We start from the raw sequence: 21,517 nt of genomic DNA, 5'->3' as shown, positions 1-21,517 counted from the left end.
GTCCAACTGTTGATCTAATTACCCTGGCAAAACTGGATGCCTCCCAGGATTGCTAGTTTTCCTTGATGGGGAAGACAAGCTTACTTCTGTAATACCTAGCACAGTTACAACCAGCCATATTTAGATAGACCCTGAATGAAATGTTTGGTGTTCTGCAGCATTCTTTTAGGTTTGGGATTTTTCTTGTCCAAGATGGTTTGGTCAAAAGGCATATATTTACAAAGCCTCATAGTCAATCCCAAGATTGCTTTCTCAGGAACTAAAACATTTTGGATGGAAATTGCAAATGTGTGTGCCATCAGGCCATCAGGACAGCATTTTCTGTCCTGCAAACCTCTCTGAGCCCAGCAAGTGTTGCCCTAGGCTAGCAGCCAGCCAGGAAACTGGCCAGTTCAAGACACTAGCCTCTTCAGCAAACTCAAAGCCAGTTCTCAGCACTGGCTTGAGACTACAAGGGAGCCAAGAGGTGAGGCTTTTCAGTAACAGAGTGGAAGTGGAAAAGAGGCTGTCTCAATCTTTAAGGCTTCCAAGAGACCTGCAGAGGCCATTGAGTAGTCTTTGTATGATTAGTCAGCAAAACAGAGCATGACTTATGGGTATATTCATGCTATGACTTTGTACTGTAATAACTTCAAAAACTGATGAGTAAGGCTTTCAGGACTGAGTCTTTACTATGTTAGTGAAAGAGAAAACATTTAGCACTGATCAAGAATACTAGCTTTTGTGGTACACAAGACCATTTCCTTACATTTTTGCCCTCTCCTTGATAACAGCTGATAATTTTAAGTGAGCTCTGCAGGCAGAAATACTTCAAACCAAATCAGTTTGTGCCAGGACACAACACAGTCACTGCTGAGAAGACCAGACTGTCACAGTTCCACCATGTTCAGTCATCTGAAGTTCAGCAAGGGGCAAATTCTCCTAAATGAACACATTTTTCAGAGTGCCTCCGTGACTCAGTTTCCTAGGCCTCACCCAGAACAAAAGATATGTAAATGTAACCGGGCACACGGATTTCAGGGTCAGATCCCCAGAACTGTGATGCTGAGTGCTGAGCTGCTAAGTTACTGACTGGAAGCTGTGATGTTGGTGTGAGCACCAAGGCCTTCAGGGAAGAGCTGCTTCAATATCCACAGAAACATTGCATTAACGAGCAAGGAGCTGCCTAAGCCAGCCAACGGTGGAGTTCCAGGGACTAGTAGGTTCCTTAAATCCCACACCCCCCCTCTAGAAACCTAGCACTTTACAGGTGGTGACAATGAGGCGTCTCTCTCTCCACAGAAGTCACAGCCCTAAACCCTCCCCTCATATTTGGCACTTACACCCATCCATCTGGATATGAAAAAAGAAAAAAACATCTGCCAAGAAAGGAAATACTCATGTCCCATTTTCTTCTAATAGCTCTGGTTATTGCACTCCTCCAGGTCATGGAGTTCGTACCCACTGAAAGTTGAGTCAAGGATCTCTGGTTTAGGCTTAGGTAGCTAATATTGCTGTTATATGGCTGTATCTAACCCTTGGTACCCAAATAGCTTTAAAATCTGGACCTTAAGATCCCAAGTTTCTGAGAAGTCAACACAACTATGATTCTTACATCCTCTTTGAAGATGGTTATTAGGATCCAAGGTCTTTTGCAGCAAAATTATTTGAACTGAAATGAAAATATTTCATCTGTGATAAACATCTGGACTTCCCCTCTGATCAGTGTATGCCTCCAGGGATACTTTCAGGTTTTCCATCCCATTCCAAATTATTTTCGACGGAATGATTCATAATTCTGGTTTGCTTCAACTTTTTAGCAAAGATAAGTACATAACTCTTAAATGTTTGCAGAGCTGCCAAGCAGCAGCTGGGAGGCTAAAGAGACTTAAAAAGAAATTCATTTTCTAACAACAGGATTGTCTAAAGTAAGGTGAAGTCAGACTCATCAGCCCACAACTGCTGAATTAGATAGATCTGATAAATGCACTAAGGTAGAGTCTAACAAAATGGCAATGGGGTCTGGAAAGTGACATTCAGCTTCTTGTGATTCTGTGCTGCCTGGCAATCAGTGTCAAAGGAAGCAGAACCGGAGCGGAGCGTTTTCTCTGAGCTGCTTGTATTTGCTGATAGGCCTGATATAGGAAAGAGAGGCGTCAAAGAGCAAGGAAGGCCAAAATCCCCCCATCCACAGCCACACACACATTTGGAATGCAGCTCAGCAGGGAGGCTCCCAAAATCATTGTTGGAAGAACAAAGGCAAGTTTTAGATGACAGACATTTCAAACAACAGAAAAGTTTGAGGAGACCAATAAGAATAACAATTAGAATGGGAAAGGATTAAGTGGCCAACAGAAAACAACAAAAGGAAAATTAACATCTTTTCAAAAATCACAAAGCAACTTCAAAAGCAGGGTAAGAACAATGAAAACCCCAAATTATGCACAGTTTAGCAGCAAAGCTCACAAAGAAATTAAGTGACTCCTGCAGAGAAAGGGTGTGGGGAGATCTTATAAATTTACCAAATTCCAAACAGGATAAAAAAAAAAAAAATCTCACACACATAGCCTGGTAGGCGGCCAGTACCACTCAGTGCCATGAATTTTGAAGGCCAAATTCTAAAATGCATTTCTATGCTAATAGTTTTGCAAAGGGGAAAGCTAGAAAATGAAACAATATTAACAAACTCCAACTGGGGTTAGTAGGAACTGCCAACTAGTGACTCAGCACACCCTGTCTGTGATAACACCTTGTTTTGTGCACCCATCACCTAGTCAAACTTTAACAATTTGGGATAAAAGTTTGTAAAACAAGCATTAAACTCAGGTAGATTACTGTCTGTTGTTTGTTTTGAAATGTTCAGCTAAAATCATTGTGCTGTCTCCCATAATGAGATTTGGAGTTGATAAATTATCTCACCACTTAAAGCAAAAACTCTAATGAACTTTCCTCTGAAGAGCCTTACTACTCCCATATCACTGGAGAGGATGTTAAAATTTAGCAGAAGCCTAAAACAACCTATCTGTGTTATGGCTTTATCTTCTGCCATAAAAGTCCAAGTGAATTTAATTATAAATCTTAGAGAAACCACACTCCACACATTCTTAGCAGAGACTTGCTCAATTTCAGCAGCTAACAATTCTGGCAGTTCCTTCTGAACCTTTCTTCTTCTCTGAACCTGTTTCTTCCACAGCTCTTAGGGTTGTTCAGGCTGTAGACAAAGCCAGGGAAAGCCTGCAAACCTGCTCTGGGCTTTTCCAGGCTGGCGTGAGGCCGGGCACCGGACCTGCGAGCAGGAAACTGCTTTGCTACACTCTGATGCTGCCCCTGCTGGCACCCAACAATAGAGTGACTCAGATGCTGAAAAGAAAAAAAGGATTCGGGAGAAGAAAAAAGGGAGTATTGAGATTCAGAGACAATATGCAAGAAATTGTGATGGAGAGTTGGAGGAAAGGACTGGAGCACATCAGGAAAGGAGCTCCTTGGATTAGGAGCTGGAGACAGCATGGGAAGGGGGAACTGGGACTACAAGGCAAAGAACATGTGACTGGCAGCCACAAGGATGGAGGGGACAGGGGATCTGGTCCTGCTAGGGGCAAGAGCTGGAGCCATGGAAGGAAACAGAGGCACAGAAATGGATGTGGAGCTTAATGGTGAGGAAACAGACACTGTCAGCAAATGACTGGAAAGAGACACTAGGAGGGGGAGCAGCTGGAGGAAGAAGAGGAAGAAAGGGGAGTCACATCTTACTGGTGTCTGGGCATACACAGCATTGAGAAACATGAGCCTGTTCAGGCAAAAAACTGAGATAAGAAGTTAGGGAGGAAGGGTCTGAGAACAGGAGAAGACAGGGATTGAAGGAGAAGCCCAAGGAAGAAGACTGCAATATAGAAAAAACAGGGTATGTAAGACAGGCCTGTAGCATGGAGGCAGGGCATAAATCAGACAGAGAACTGGAGCACGCTGAGCATCAAAAATAATTCCTGAGGGAAGAGAGGAGAATTACAAATTTGTCAAGTGAAGAGAACAAGCAGGGCCACAGAATCAAGTCAAGACCTTTGAGAAGGAGAGACTGGGACAGGGCAGGAAGATGGGTCAGTGAGGAGAGGACCCAAGGAAGAACAAGGGAAAGGTGGGAAACATGAAGCCACACCAAAGGGCTGTCATGTAGCCGAGCACTGAGCAGAACCAAAGGTGCTCACAGCCCACCTTTCTAGTTCACCTAAGAGACACATTGCGGTTGGTCCAGACTGGGAATAGCAGCTGCCTACCACTCTTTGTTAGCGTAAGCGCCTGCACATCCTGTAATGACACCCTCCACAGCTACATGTCCCAGTTTTAAAATTCAGAAGGCTGGACACAGGATCACTTTCCTGTTTTTTTCCAAACAGTCAAGGAATTTGCACACAAAATGACTGTATTGAAAACTCGCAGCATTGTTGTAGAACCCTCATTTACCTCTCTCATACCTATATGCTCAGATAACAGCTTTTAATAACACAATCACATGTCATTTTTCCTTCAGCCCCATGCCTCAATCCACAGGTGGAATGGGCCACACTCTCTTAACAAACACCTATTCACTAGTTTGTTTTCCCATAACCATTCAGCGTTGGCAAACGTTATTTGCAGCACACAATTCAAAGTGTCTCTGAAGAAAGTCATTAGCTCTCATAGTCAATTTCCTTCAGTTTATATCCTCAAATATATCCTTACTTCTTTACTGATTTCTTTTTCTGTGGCATTCACAGTGTTAGCATTTCCAAGGCCTAAAAACTCAGTAGTTTCTTCAGGAGCCCAAGAATGCAGACAGACACTTAAATAGAGTTTTAAATAATTAGGACCAGCATTGCTGGGAGTGTTTGGTATATTGCCCTACATATTTGTCTGTATTTGAATAAACACCTTTGAAAATCTGGCTCTCCGTGCTTGCACAACATCAATTCATTTATTTTCACAACACTTCCCGGAGGGCAGGGCAGACAATATTATTCCCTCGTTAGGAAATTGAAGCAATGAAAGTGTCTGGTCAGAGTGGGTGCCCAATTTGAAACAGGCAGGAATTGCTTTCTATTGGCAGCAGTTCTGCATGTGTCTCAAATGAGCCCCTAGGCTTGCAAGTAATTCAGGAAATAAGGAACACACCATTCATGACCACCTGTGGCTGCATGAATGATTGTCCCAGGAGTACACAGAGGCTTTGTGGCAGAGAACGTGGACAACATCCTGCACTGGAGTAGGCCAGCTTTTCTTTATCAGGCAGTTGTCCTTCCACCACCTGCAAGCCCTCGTTTTGTTCCTTACGCATATTCCTACTTCAGCAACAAGTGATGAGACTCCAGGCAGCAGTCTCCTTTGCTACACCATGATTCATCCCTGGAAGAATAATCCTACAGACTGCATCCAGTTAAAATCCCTTTGTAATCCCACTGTACAGTTGACAAGATGGGCACCTCAAGGTAGCACAAACAGCACTGAATCTGGCCTTGCCTAACTTCTGAGTGAACAGGAGCCTGTGCACTTTATTCAGCTTTAATCAGCGTTTGTTTCAGAGCCACGCACCTTAGAAATTGGACATAGGATGAAGATCCCAGACAGCTGATTTTGTTGCCAGCTATACCACCAGCCTGCAGGGCAACCACAGCTAGGTTATCTACTTCCCCAGGCCTCCTCTTCCTCTTTTGTAAAATATGGACATTAATATTGACATCACTTCTAAAGCATTTTGAGAACTATTGATCAAAGACACTATTTGAGAGTTAGGCGTTATTACTGTCATTGTACGTAGCAGGTTTGATGTGTAAACCATACATACATGTATTTTAAGTGGCTGCTGAGCTGCTGGAGGCGACACACCAGGTTAAACAAAGCACTGCTCTGGTAAATCCTAGATTCAGGTCTTCGGGCAGCTCATCATCATGATTCCATGGGCTGAGGACACAGACACATTTGAATTTATGCCTTAATCCCAAACTGAGAATAACTATCATATTATAAAGATGAAAGGACTGAATTAGGACAGCAACAACTGTTAGAAGGACATAAAACAATGCAAGAAAAATCAGTGGATCACGCTCACTATGCCAGTTTTGCTACTAACCTACTACTAACCTGAAATTTACACCATCGTTGAAATTCCCCGTGACTTGTTCACAGTCAGCAGAGCAGCTGTGTGTATAACTGATCTAGATGTCAACACAGCTTTCTCATAGTTATTTTATGCAACACATCTAAGCCAACAAGTCTGGTGTACAAAGGGAGAAGAACAAGCTCTCTGAGTGAATAGAACACTAGCATAAGCCTTTGGGTTCAGAAGCTTTTTCTTTGATTACCGTGCCATTAAACTGACATTGGAATGATGCTTGAACTGCACTTGAACTTTGTAGCCAATTGCATCAAAAATTGAGAATTGCTCTTGATCACCTTTTTGAAGTGCAAAACATCTTCAGAGAGCCTGCCTTTAACCCATATAGTTTGCATTGTGTCGTATTGTTACAGATTGGTCAGAAACGGATTTAGCTGCAAGTTTAAATATCAGAGCTAATTTAATAAAGGCCTTCCATTCTGATACATTGTTTGAAAACTACAGTACGAGTATGCACAAGTATGTATGATGATATGAGCACACTTTAGGTAGGAAACTAATGGCATTTTTTTAACTTACTACTCTCCCTGAGAAGAACTGTTATTTTCTAGATTTCAATTTTCTAGATAAAAATGATATTAAAAAAACATTCTGGTTGATGAGATTTAAAAGCAGGATTACAGAAAGATTGAAAAATCCCATTCAATTGGAGAAAATAATTCACTACTCAACAGATTTGCACTTTGCTGCTCATCAGAAAATAATAATACCCGCATTAATACCCATGTTACTGAGCACCGTAATACCATACAAGAACAACAAGCACACACTTGATGAGATTACAGCTCCATACATTTGGAACTAGTAGAAGGAAATACTTCTCAAAGAGGTCCAGAGACAGTCTGGGGAATTTTCTGCAACAGAAAGCCATTGTGATCTTTTTGAAAAGAACAGGATCATTTTCTGGACATTAAACAGCTATGCTGGTGAAGATAAGGACAAATAGAAACACACATTCTTTCCAAGGACAGCCTTTTTTTTCAGTCTTGTCTGTGGCCTTCAAGGAAAAGAGGCAGCTCCAGAAATAAAGCATTGGTCCACTGCTGTGGTTAGGTCCATATTCGTATCTCTAAGTAACCTACTTTAAAATTTCCATTGCTTGAGCTTGGCAGAGAGCTAGCCTAGGGCAGGATTCAGGCCTCTAGATAAGTTTTAGGTCAAGCATGAATCAGAGGTAAAATGTTTATGGAGTTCAGGGACTGCAAATCCCATAAGCAGCTGGATGAGAGTTCATGTAAATGTTAAATCTTATGGGATCATCTTTCTTATAAACTTGGTGCCATCTTGGGCTGTAAAGGCATGTGAAAACAGCTTTAAAAGAAAACTTCTGAATACAGTGCAACCCAAAATCCAGAGAGCCAAGTCTGATGCTAGGAACTGTTATCCAGCTTGACACTGCTGCAAACAGCTGATTAGCAATATCATTGATACTGAACTGATAGCAAACAGCATTGAACTGATAGCAAATAGCATTCAGGCTGGTGGGGCAAGGCTGAGCCTAGCTCTGCTGCCAGAGAAAGCCTGTTCACTTTGGCCAGCCAAAAGGAGGAGGAGCGAGGGGACGCTGAAAGTGCAAAATTTGCACACATTCACCTCAGCATCTGCAAAACAATTACAGCAACACACTCTGTGTATAGACCACCAGAGATTTGTCATTCCTGAGCTAAAGACCACACCCAGACAGAATATGAGAGTTAGCCTTGCTCCCTGAATGCAGCTCCCCAAACGCCTACCCCCTCAGTCACCCCACCACTTGGAATAAAAGCAAACAGAAAGCTCAGGTTTCCCACACGTGGGTGCAGTGCTGAAGCTCCCCAAAAAGGGCAGTCACATCCCCTGCAAACTGGCCAGCACTTCTTGGAGCCTAGAGACCCTTCCCCTCCACACTTAGTATTCACAACCTGGTTCAGTTATCGTGATGAGTCCAACAGTGAGTGCCGAGGAGGGACACAGATGCTGTGCGGCCCTAGTAACTATATTTCCATCCCAGTGAGGGTTTCTGTCATATCACAGAGAGAGAGATTTACAGTTTTCTTTTTGTAGGAAAACACATCTATTTCTTAGCAGCACGAGGCTAATTCCCTGCCTTGCTGCCTGCAGCTAGGCTTTGCTGCGTTTTACTACACTGGGCTACCATTTGAATGCACTGACAGTTTCACTTTCTCTGCGCAGTGTGTGTTTTTGAACTCACTCCGCAGCATGCTGCGAAGCAGACAAGGGAGGAGGGAGTAAAGAAGGAAGGAGGGAATGAGAGAAGGTGGTTCAGCCCCATGGAAATGTTGCACTTCCCTGGAGATTAAGCTTCTGTTTTCTCAATAGTCCCAATAAGGGAATCTAAATGTTTAGCAGAGCAAATCTTAAAATAAGATTACACGTACCATGTTGTCCCAGCCAAAAACATTACCCCTGCTTGGTGGCAGCCCAGATGCACTGGCATGAGTTCACACCAACTTGCTGGTGGGTGTAGAGAGCAGAATAACTGTTTGTGTTGTCTGCCTGGAGCTACTCCACCACTCACAAGCCCCATGAAAACACCTCAAGGGGCCTCTCTGCATTATTTGCCTGCCACCATAAATGCGGACGGCACTTTGTGAAACAAGGGAAGGTCTGCTTCTCTGTTACAGGAAATACCCATCACGAGGCAGCGGAGCCTTGCTGATTTCAACCACAAAACTGCTGGTGTACAGTAGACCCAGTTTCAGTCCACATCCCTGCCCTAAGCACCTTACAGTTCACAGTTTGAGCGTGCCACATAACCCTGTGGCGTTTGGCCCAGGCCACATGGACAAACACTAGCTACTGAGCTAAAACCCTCACAGTCCTTTCCATTAGCACACACCTGATAAGGAAGTTACCTCTCTGGTTGGACATCCAGAGCACGTGACTAGGTGAGCTCAGAAAAGCATTTTAAAAAAAGAAATAAAGAGAGCCTCAGCAAGTTTGTAGTCCTTCTCCATTCATTTCTACTCACTGTCTGCATTGACCAAGTCAGACGCAGTCAGTTCCCAGCTAATTTCCTAGGTTCAGCTAGTTGAAAGCAATCCAAACTCGACTTGCCCACTGTACCCTCGCAGTTCCCACATGCAGTCTATTACATCAAGGAAACATCCTACAGTTTCATGCCAGGGAGTACAGTTTCTGGGAAAGATGCCACTACTTCTTCTAATCAATTGTTTTAAGATGACACTACTTCACCATGGCTGAAAGTGCCACTCTTGGGGACATATGAAAATAATTCCTTCATTTTTAGGTCAAACATTGCCCTACAGCACCGCACAGCCCACATTATAAGAGAAATTGAAGTAAGAAGAGGTCCATTCTGGTATTGCAATGCCCAGAACAGAGCACAGAGCTCCTAGTGTGGTCCCATCTGGAATGTCCTTTAATATCCAAGTCAATGAGGTTTCAAGTCAAGAGGATTCGCTTATTCCAACTAGTACCCCCTCCTTGGGGGTAAGGGAGGGGAGCAGTAGTTTAGGTTTCAACCTCAAGTGATACCTCATTCATTTAGAAAAACCCCCAGCCAAGAGAGGGGATGTAAGGCCTGAGATTTCTCACATAACAAAAAAAACCACCCAAAACAAACAAAAAACCCCACAACATTAGCAAGCCCTAATCCATTTGCTGTGATAGCTATTTATCAGGCCATAAAGAAGCAATGAGCAGACTAATTCAATTTTGTCTTAGTAAGGGCTCAGCTGTAAGGGAAACCTGAGCTTGTTACAGTTTTCCTACTGAACATGAAAAATTCAGACAAGATGGGTGCTTCTGAATCCCTTGGGTCTGAGGAGCAGTTTGCTGTATCTGAAGCAGCACCACTTCCCTTTGGTACACCCATTTGGCTAAGGAATAAACAAGGCACACCTTATCTGCACTAGATCTCTCTGCCTGCTGAGCCTTAATTAGAAGTTAAGCATATTCAAGAAAATTGGGATCGATTATCTCAGACAGCATTCCCAGGAATTAGATCAAACGACACACTGGCACCTATGGAGGGCCAAGGAGGAACAGCAGGAGCCAAAATTACCCACCTTGCCCTGAGCCCTTGCTGTTTGATACATGAATAATCCTACAGCAGCAAGGCTCACCTCTGCCACACAGCTACAAAAAGCCTTCACCCCAGCATCAGTGAACACACGGAAAGGTGGGAAAGCACTGAAAACACACAGAAGTGGGAAAGCATCTGAGGAAGCGGGTCCTTCTGAAAGGCACCTCGCCTCAGGCAAACTCACAAGGATGAGGAATTGCCAGAGCACATTCGTTCCCAGCCTAAGGGTGTTTTCACTGTGGTACAAATTTGCCGAGTCAGGACAAACCCAGAATTTCACAAACTGTCTTTTCAGTGCCCTGCACCTATGAAAACCAGGCCATGTGCTCATGAAAATGTTCTCGTCCACGTAAGCAAGACTTTAGTTAAGCCACTCTAGTAGGCAGGTTCATAATTAAGCAATTTTGATTTGATATTAAACATGGCCAAATTTGGGAGTCAGAACGTAGGCTTCTTTTAGAGAGCTGACATGCTTTTTGATTTCACAGGCTGCAAAGGGTGACAGGGAAAGTGCCAGAACTAAAAGCGTTTTTTCAATAAAGAATCCAATTCTTATGATACCTGCCTGCAGTTTCCCAGTGGCTGAGCACAAGCAAGATAATAACTCAGTGAATTGTTCACATACAATCAGCCATCTAATTGTGTGTGCAACTGCCAGGCTGGAATATGCAAATCCACCTGCAAAATGAATATACACATTCTGAAAAGTGAACTTTTCAGTCTATGGTGACAGGCAGCCAGCAAGGTCTAGTTCCAAATGTCTTCTACAACCTTATCATGAAAATAAATGGCACTCAGCCAAGGAGTTCTCAATCCATTTCTGACCATTTGACTTTGAGGTGACTTTTCCTAGCTGCTAAACTGCCTTTCCTACAGTCATCCTTCACACCACTGTGAGACCATATATAAACTTGAGTAAGGTTCTTCGTCAAGGTAAAGTGCACCAGCTCTACTCCATGTTCTGGAACAGTTCAGAAAGCCGGTCCCCTCATTTCAGTCGTAAAGCAGCTGACAGTAATTGCTTGTCCTGTCTTGCTTCCAAGCAAATAAGAACAAGGACCTAAGGAACAATAGAGTAGAAATGACACTTGTGAAACAAGCATGTTGTAAGTCCTAGATAATCAACTATGACAAACGCATTCATAAATGTATAATTGTTACATGAAGGGGGGGGAGCTGGAGAGGTACTGTGTTCAGACTCACAAATCATTGAAATTAGAGAGGGAAAAGGAACGAGCCACCTGAGGCCAACACAGAATCATCACCAATGGTACTTCATTAATAAAAGGCCCTAAGGAAATAACATATGGCTAAATAGGAAAATTCAAGAGGCTATTCAGGCTGGACTAGCATGCAATTGCATGTTTGGAAAACCAGTCATAATGAAAGCAGTGATAAATGACTGTGAGCAAAAAACAAGAGGGAAATCAGAAGAGCCAAAATTGAGTTTGAAAAATAAATAGCCCGAGGTATTAAAACAAATCAACTAGAGGTCCTTGCAGGATTTGTCTACATTAGTGCTTCAGTTCAGATCAGGAGCATGCTTTTGAAGCAAATCTCATCATCTTCACTTGTTTTATTCATGTCTTAGAGCAGACAACCTGGATTCTTCTCAGATGAAATTAAACCAGAAGATTCACTCTGGGAATGCACTGAATGTGCTCCAGTTGCTAAGTGGTGGTCACTTTATGGGACCAGACCAGAACAAACCTAAAACAAAAGCCCCTTGAAATTTGTAGAGTGTGTGGATCCTGCACCCTCAGCAGCATCAACCGTTCTGTTTTGCGGGCCTTCTCCTACTGGCCATCACCATGTGCTAGCATATACACAGCCTCAGTGTCTCTGAATCTTGAAATGAGAATCTGAAATGAAATCTGAACCAGGAAATGTGTGAAGTAACCTGGGCACTCAGTAGGCTGGTGAGGCTTTAGGGAAACAATCAAGGCAGACACTACATTTCTGAGAAGCTAAAAGATTCATCCATCTTTAGCACTAAAGATATTGAGGAGATACTTATCCCAATACTGTATTTTTAGCTCGTGAAAACTCCTCCTGACTAGGAGATGAATGTGTCGGCAGTAGTGGCCCAAGAATGGGTTTAAAAAGCACCCACTTTCTAGATTTACCTTCATGAGTCTGGGTGAAACTTGTGTGCAAATCAAGTCAGGTTCTTACAGAAATAAGTAAACTCATTCAAGAGCCTTAGGGCAGCAAGAGGATGCACAGCAAGCTCACTACCCTGGACTTCAGGAGAGCAGACTTTGGCCTCCTCAGGGATCTGCTTGGCAGAGTAGCATGGGATAAAGCCCTGGAGGGAAGAGGCGCCCAAGAAAGCTGGTTAATATTCAAGGATCACCTCCAAGCTCAGGAGCGATGCATCCCAACAAAGAGGAAGTCAGGTAAGACTGCCAGGAGGCCTGCATGGATGAACAAGGAGCTCCTGGAGAAGCTCAAACACAAAAAGGAAGCCTACAGAGGGTGGAAGCAAGGACAGGTAGCCTGGGAGGAATACAGAGAAACTGTCACAGAATCACAGAATCATCTAGGTTGGAAAAGACCTTGAAGATCATCTAGTCCAACCATTAACCTAACACTGACAGTTCCCAACTACATCATATCCTAAGCACTATGTCGACCCAATTCTTAAACACCTCCAGGGATGGGGACTCCACCACCTCCCTGGGCAGCCCATTCCAATGCCTAACAACCCGTGGTGTAAAGAAATACTTCCTAATATCCAGTCTAAACCTTCCCTGGCACAACTTGAGGCCATTACCTCTTGTCCTATTGCTTGTTACTTGGTTAAAAAGAGACTCATCCCCATCTCTCTGCAACCTCCTTTCAGGTAGTTGTAGAGGGCGATGAGGTCTCCCCTCAGCCTCCTCTTCTCCGGACTAAAGAACCCCAGTTCCCTCAGCTACTCCTCATAAGACATGTGCTCCAGACCCTTCACCAGCTTTGCTGCCCTTCTTTGGACACACTCAAGTAATTCAATGTCTGAGCAGCCAGGGATCAGGTCAGGAAGGTCAAAGCCCTGATGGAATTGAATCTGGCCAGGGACACCAAGGGCAACAAGAAAAGTTTCTATAGGTACATTGGTGATAAAAGGAAGACTAGGGAAAATGTGGGGCTTCTCTAGAAGGAAACGAGACACCTGGTTACCCAGGATATGGAGAAGGCTGAGGTACTCAATGACTTTTTTGCCTCAGCCTTCATCAGCAAGGGCTCCAGCCACACCGCCCAAGTCGCAGAAGGCAAAGACTGGGAGAATAAAGAACTGCCCACTGTAGGAGAAGATCAGGTTCGAGACCATCTAAAGAACCTGAAGGTGCACAAGTCCATGGGACCTGATGAGATGCATCTGTGGGTCCTGAGGGAACTGGCAGATGAAGTGGCTAAGCCACTATCTGTCATATTTGAGAAGCTGTGGCAGTCCTGTGAAGTTCCCACTGGCTAGAAAAGGGAAAACATAACCCCTTTTTTTAAAAAGGGAAAAGAAGACGACCCAGGGAACTACAGACCAGCCAGTCTCACCTTTGTGCCTGGCAACATCATGGAGCGGATCCTCCTGGAAACTATGCTAGGGCACATGGAAAATAAGGAGGTGATAGGTGACGGCCAACATGGCTTCACTAAGGGCAAATTGTGCCTGACAAATTTGGTGGCCTTCTACAATGGGGTTACAGCACTGGTGGATAAGGAAAGATCAACTGACATCATCTACCTGGACTTGTGCAAAGCATTTGACACTGTCCCATACAACATTCTTGTCTCTAAATTAGAGAGACATGAATTTGACAGATGGATCGCTCAGTGCATAAGGAATTGGCTGGATGGTCGCACTCAAAGAGTTCCAGTCAATGGCTCGATGTCCAAATGGAGAGCAGTGACAAGTGGCGTTCCTCAGGGGTTGGTGTTGGGTTTAACGCCTTGTTGGTGACATGGACAGTGGGATTGAGTGCACCCTCAGCAGGTTTGCAACAACGCCAAGCTGTGTGGTGCAGTCAACACACAGGAGGGAAGGGATGGGCCATCCAGAGGGACCTTGTCAGGCTTGAGAATGAAGTTCCTGCACATGGGTCAGAGCAATCCCAAGCACAAATACAGGCTGGGCAACGAGTGGATCGAGAGCAGCCCTGAGGAGAAGGACATGGGAGTAGTAGTGGATGGAAAACTGACTATGAGTCAGTGATGTGCGCTTGCAGCCCAGAAAGCCAACCGTATCCTGGGCTGCATCAAGAGAAATGAGGCCAGCAGGTCGAGGGAGGGGATTCTCCCCCTTTACTCCACTCTTGTGAGACCCCACCTGCAGTGCTGTGTCCAGCTCTGGGGCCCTCCACATAAGAAGAACACAGACCTGCTCAAACGGGTCCAGAGGAGGCCACGAAGATGATCAGGGGGCTGAAGCACCTCCCTTATGAGGACAGGCTGAGAGAGCTGGGGTTGTTCAGCCTGGAGAAGAGAAGTCTCTGAGGAGACCTTATAGTGGCCTTCCAGTACTTAAAGGGGGCCTACAGGAAGGATGGAGAGGGACTATTTATCAGGGTGTGTAGGGATAGGATGAGGGGTAATCGTTTTAAACTGACAGAGGGTAGATTTAGATTAGACACTAGGAAGAAATTCTTCACTGTGCTGGTGGTGAGACACTGGCACAGGTTACCCAGAGAAGCTGTGGTTGCCACCTTCCTGGAAGTGTTGAAGGCCAGGTTCGATGGGGCTTTGAGCAACCTGGTCTAGTGGAAGGTGTCCCTGCCCATGGCAGGGGGGTTGGAACTAGATGATCATTAAGGTTGCTTCCAACCCAAACCATTCTATGACCCTGTGATTAAAAACAGTCCCTGTTTCAATGGCTGGGAGGACAACACAGTTTTGTACCTTTTTTTTTTTTTTCAGAAAGATGAAGAGCTGAGTTACACACCACACAGCTTAAAGCAGTTTGCAAAGAGAACAAGATGCCCCCAGAAGATCACTCAGACATGATCATTTCTAACAAAAGTGGTTTCTGTCCTACAAAAATCATGTGTCATCTGTTTTCTAGAACATGTTGGTAAAGGCACTGGAGAACCATCTGACAGAGCTTTACAAGCACTCAACAGACTGCCAACAAAGGCCCTGCAGAAGTCTATAGGTGTGGGGTGGATGTGATAGAGTCACTGCTGTTTAATGACACAGTACTCATCAGCTGATCTGCCAAAACTCTCTATGCCATTGTCACACAGTGACTTTCACTCAGGTGTCCATGCTCTGAAGACACAAAATGATCCTAGGCTGTGAGACCAGGTACTCTCATGCGGCAAGAATGAACTATAATCAGGGAGCAATGACGTGAAAGTCAAGCCAATTTTCCTCATGGCCAAAGGTGGCAATGAGACCCTTCCAGTGCCACAGTAGGTCTGCTGTCTTTAAACATAGGCACTGATGACCTGGAAAGGGAGTTATGCAGAGAGGCAGCAACATTTCCAAATGATGCAGAGTTATTTAGGTTAGTCAGGCAATAACATTTTCCAGAGGGATGGACAGTAGCTATATGATGCCAACCAAAATTTAATGCTCATAAATTATGCACAGTGCAGGGGAAAACTGTCTTTCATTGTTGCAGAACACTGCCAGAACTGCATCACCTCAGCAAACGGCTATGTGTGCCACTTCAGATGAGTCCAGGGTACCCTGACTCAGAATCTGAGTGCAGTCAAAGAACTAAGATATTTTGGCTGTAGAAGAAATAGCCTGCAGAACAATGCAGAGAGATTATCATTCCAGCTTCCTACATAAGCGGAGGTGCAGGCATAGCTGAGAAAAGGCACTGGTCACCTCATTTCAAAGTCAGCTTCACAGAAGTCACTACTGATCACTGACCTCCTGTTGTCCTCTTCCATCTGCCGACTCAGTCAAAACAAGCTAAGTTAATTTAAACAGTTTATATAGCAGGGTTTTGCTGCCACAGTAGACTCACTTTGATTAGAACAGGTTAAGGAGTACTCACACAGGCAATTATGCCATCAAACCAGAGACATAGTAAGTTCTTTATGCAGTGAGGTGTGAAAAGTAGCTGGGGACAAGCCTGGAGGAGTGTGAAGGGGTAAAGAATACAACAACATTTAACTGCAGCACCAGAAATAGGATGGATTGACTGTACCCAAAAACTGGAAAGCAATTCCAATGAGGCTATTCAGTTATCTAACACCATTAACTGTAAGTGCATTTAATGCATTTTAATGTGATGGTAGATAAAATGTTTTGAGTACCGGTCTTATGAATCAATCTTTCCAGGCCTAGTGTGGTAAATGTTAAGCCAAGAGGATCCAGAAGAGTAAACTGAGAGCGTATTCTCACTGAAATCTCTCCTTGGACATTCTGCAGAGCATCTGTGACTTGTCCCAGCTGTTAGCATCCAAGGGCAAACGCTTGCAGTCACTAGAAACTCCAAAATGCACCCAAGGCTGCCGAGGTAACACTCCCGTCCTCTCACCACTGCGCAGGCAGAAACAGGTAGTGGCCCCAGCACTCAGAAATGAAGCTAAGCAAACTTGGTGGATGTCCTGGCAGCTGCAAGGCCTTACCTGCTTAGATCAGCAGCTCATTTCCCATGCATGCAGAGGGCTTCGGGCTCATCAGAACTCTCCATTCACTTACACTGTGTGGGGTGCTCTCTAATAAACATGCAGAGAACAGTTTGAATACACCAGGTGTTGTCACAGGAGAGGGATGGGGAAAGAGTTAAAAGTAGATAGACATCAACTATCACACGGTACTCCCGTTTTTGCATTCTCAATGCTCACATTTTTTGGCCACAAAAGGATACATACATTGGAATTGTTTGTTTGGGGGTGGAGGAAATGGGTATTACGTTTATCTGTAACCATCGCTCTCACACGGCGTTGTATGTACTTGTTCTGTTAGCCAGGAACTAGTATGCCCAAACGGTCTTACTCACACAAGAAAACAAAGTTTGAAGTCACTTAGGCTGTGCTTACATGGTTACTTTAATCCACGTCTGTGCTGCCACTGGCTGAGGCTGCTTGGTTCTTGTCTTTACCCCACAGCACATCAGCATGCTCCTGCTTTCTGCGCAGGGCTTTCGTGCAACAAGAAATCAAGCAGCCAAACAGTGATCCAGATCAAGGAACCAATTCATCTGCAAACAGATCTTTTTTTTCCTGTTAGGTTGTTTTTGAGATGATCGACCTGGCACAGCATGCAACTGCAGTGGCATTAATACCACAAGCATTTCAGTGGAAAGGAGAGGTCAGGGGAATGTGGCGGCCTTTCTAGCATAATCATTTGCTTATCTGTAAGCACATACTTAAGTTCTCTTGCTGTCAAAAGGAACTTCGACACATACTTAAAACTGACCTTGTGTCTCAGATGCTGTACAGAGCTTTTTAGCAGTTTTAAATTCTACCATAAATAAAACTCTATTTTACTCATAAAATCTCTACAAACAAGTTTCACAAAAGTAAAATTTTCTACATATGATGACCATTGATATTATGCAATATTTGTATAGCAGCATGGAGTCATAAAATACGGACAAGAAAATTACCTGAGATCATCTTACAACTGTAGTTCCAACAGCGTAGATTCATTTCAGTGCTGATTGAAACTCAGAATTTCTTGTCTCATCGAAGTTTGACATTTTGAAATTTGGTTTTGATCCAAGGATAAAACCAAGTATTTCAGCAATTTCTCAATAAATGGACAACCTGGAGGAAAAGAAGTATTAAGAGCTGGTAAAAACTGGTTAAATTAAAACTGGTTTCCAGAGTCAATTTTAGGACTTTGAATTTTCATTTTAAAATATATTCTATTTTATGGAAGTTCTCTTACTTCATATTTTCCTGTTATTTCATGACTAATCAATAGAATTATGCACTGACTAATACCGACATGTCATAATATGACATATCATAATTTAAATATCCTTCTATTCTATCAAAGGTGTTATTTTTAAAACCATTAAGGGCAGTTGCTGCCTGGTACTGATCAAAACATCTTTTTTCTCTCATAGGATAGTTTGGTGCTTTGACACAGAAAAGAAAAGAAGATTAAGTATTTCAGTCAGCACTGTGCAGAAGCTACTCTAAATTACATTTAGAATAAAATAAAAAATAAAATTTAAGTGATAGAATGTTTGAAATGAATGTCATACTGTATGTACTACACCAATGCTAACAGCACATACAATAACTAGAAATAGTTTAAGACAATGAAAAATACAAAATAAAAGAATAAAAAAATATTTTGAAATAAAAAAGAACCTTACAATTATGTAAGATTAGGTTATTTTCCAAAACAAAATGTGCAGCAGGAAGAAGAGAATAGCAATCCATTTCATTCTGCTGCAATTTTTGAGCCCAAATCTGGCTCCATCTTACTGATGAAAGCATTTTTCTTTGAAGCTGATATGGCCACTTCTGTGAGAATAGAAAAAAAAATTGGCTCGGAAAATGTCTTTCTCAAAGAGAAGGAAGTGATAAAAAAAAAATATACAAAATTCTTCTGGTTTTTTTAACCACTTCTGTGTTACTACTAATTAGCAATCATGCCTTATCTCTAAGTTTTTTCTAGTAACCTTCAGGTGACCCGGAATATACTGGGATAATACCCGAGTAATTTGCCCCTGCACATTTAAAATGCCGAGACAACCGAATTCAATGCATGGCCTCTTCGTGACTTCTTTCATTTGTAGGAAAACATACTTATGCAACATCTTTAGCTCCACTGATGCTGCTGCAACAAAAGGCAAAAGCCCGAAATGCCGTTTGTTCGTTCCAGCGACCCAACAGGGACCTACCAGACCATCAAGCAAAGATAAAACTGGAATTTGCAGCTGTGAAGCATAGAAAAGAGGCAAAACACCCATGAGCTGCAGTCGCACAGAGGCACATTCCTCCTGGAAGATAAGGTCGCAGCGCGCAGCTCCTCAGAGCCAGCAGTGAGCCCACGCCGAAGTAACACACTGAAATATTGACATTTTTTCAGAGAGCGCTCAAGTGTTTCTGTTGTCTGAATTGCAAGTCAGGTTTTATTTAATTAGGTTTCAAAAAAAAAAGGGCCCAGGTTTCTGGCCATTTCAATGCATGCAGTGGTGCATGGAGGCCATTACATCCCCAGGCCCCCACCTGCCCCTCGGGCCCTGCCAGGACTTAACTAACTGGTGTCCTAAGCAACTAAAAAAAAAAAAAAAAGGTTAAAATAAAATAAAATAAAATGAAGTGAAATGAAATTAAATAAAATAACATAAAATAACATAAAATAACATAAAATATAAAATAGTTATTTTAGATTCAGAGTCCAAACGGGTGGATGGTAGTTCCTAAAGTCCCCACTGTCAGGAGGCCACCAGACAGGCACGACTTACATCATGGCTTCCCCTCCCTGAACACCCCAAAACCGCCGCATGCCCAGGGCCCCCTCCTGTTCCTGACTGCCAAGCCCTGAAGCAAGGTGGACACGAGGCTTTTTGGACATGGCCATTGCTACCCTTTGCTCTTACATGAAGGATGAACATCTCTATGCTTATCGCTGGGAACCGCATAAGGTGCTGTTAGGAAGCAAGTCAGAGTCAGTTGGGTGCTTGGTTTCTCTCTTTCCCCACCTCGCAGAGAGCCTGATATGTAACAAAACCAATTTACATAAATGGAAGAAATTCTCCTAATGAAGAGTGGAAAAGAGAAAACAGCTTCATCACCAAAAGCAGCCCCCCACCGTGCTCAAGATTGGATTTTGAGAATATGCTCCAGACAGACTCTGCAGCAGGCCGAGGTCAGAGACAACATCTGGCAGTGACACCAAAACCCCACATCTTCTTGAGGGAAATAAATGTTCAAAGCTGGAAGATGCGTGATTTGTATCTTAATATCATCCTTGATTTAACAGGAAACGATTTCATTAAAACATGGTGGTGTGATGTGGGAAGACTTGTTCCAAGTCATAACATCTCCCTACAAATCTTACCCTGACCACAGCTGTCAACGAGGAGAAATGAGGGGGACTTTTCTCACAACCTGATAGTGACAGAGCATTATATGAAGGGAAACTCTGGAACCTGCTTTTAAAATAAGCAGTTAATTTCATTTCTGTGTGTCTGTAAAGCTCATACGGGTTACAATGACACACACTCAGATGCAGCCTTTCATCGCCAAGTGTTTTTCAAAGAGTTTTACAAACTCAGCTGGTTCTGCAAAACTGTATAAGCACACATGCACATTAGCACATTCCTGCCTGTTCCTGAGGTGCAGCTGCCCAGTAGAGGAAATAAAACCTATTTTGCAGTGCAAAGCAGGAGATAATTTAAGGAATGTAACAGCATGCCCTCAAGCATCTTCATTGTCCTTGCTGGGACATAGCAGCTCTTGAGTATTCATCTGCAGAGCTACATGCACTTTTATCTAAACATCCATGGTCATACTGGAACTGCACTGACCCAGATTTCATACAGGGACTTAGAGGATGCTCAGGTCCTGGGCCTATAAATATGTAGGTAGCCAAGTGCCTGCATGGCTGTGAGGCTCAAAATTTGAGATATCCTGGGGTGAACAGTTACAGACTCAGGGTGGGACAAGCTCCCTGCAGTAAAAGCTAGCAGGCATAGAATTACATGACACATAGTTACTATTGTCTGCCTTGCAGCGGGCACTCTCCAGCCTTACAACCTTCTCACACAATCCTGATGCCAGCCCCTTCCCAGGCAATTTTCCACACAAGTATAGAAGCTGAGTGACCCCTCCAGAAGGATGTTCCCTGTTGTAGCTAGCTACAGTCCAGAGAGTGATTCTCTGGTCCACTGTCAGCAGAGTGGGACAGCATCTTCTGCAGCTGGCTGTGGAGAGCAGAGCAGTGCAGAAATGGAGTCTCACGATATGACGATTGAAATGCTAGGCAGGTGTGCGTATGCCAGCAGGCAGCTTTAGACATACAGACATTTTAGACATTTAGACATACAGACTGAACGGACAGTAAGTACAAAAGCCAGAAAACACAGACCCAGGTTGCTGTGGGAATGCATTAGAAGACTACCAGAACCTGGCTTATGAGCTTTGGTGCCCAAATTTTGGTTAACTTCTTACTGCTGGGCAAACAGTTGGAAAATGTTTGATGGCCAAACTAAAGCCCTAATATCTGTTTCCAGCCAATTAAGCAAGACTAAGCTTTCAGAAAAGTGCCAAGACTTCAGTGTAAGGAAAGAGTCTCCTGTGTAAGGGAAAGTGATCTGAGGCAGGATAGGTTCTCCTAGGTTCAGATACCAGGTCATTAGCTATAAAACCAAGACCCTAGCCTTTTATGACCATTCAGGTTTGTGCCATCAGGCCTTGCTCTGTGTTTACCTTCTTCACAGAATCACA

This window comes from Strix uralensis, chromosome 2, assembly GCF_047716275.1.
Source record: "Strix uralensis isolate ZFMK-TIS-50842 chromosome 2, bStrUra1, whole genome shotgun sequence".
NCBI classification, from domain to species: Eukaryota; Metazoa; Chordata; class Aves; order Strigiformes; family Strigidae; genus Strix; species Strix uralensis.
The sequence above is the reverse complement of the archived record's forward strand: the minus strand, read 5'-3'. Positions refer to the sequence as shown.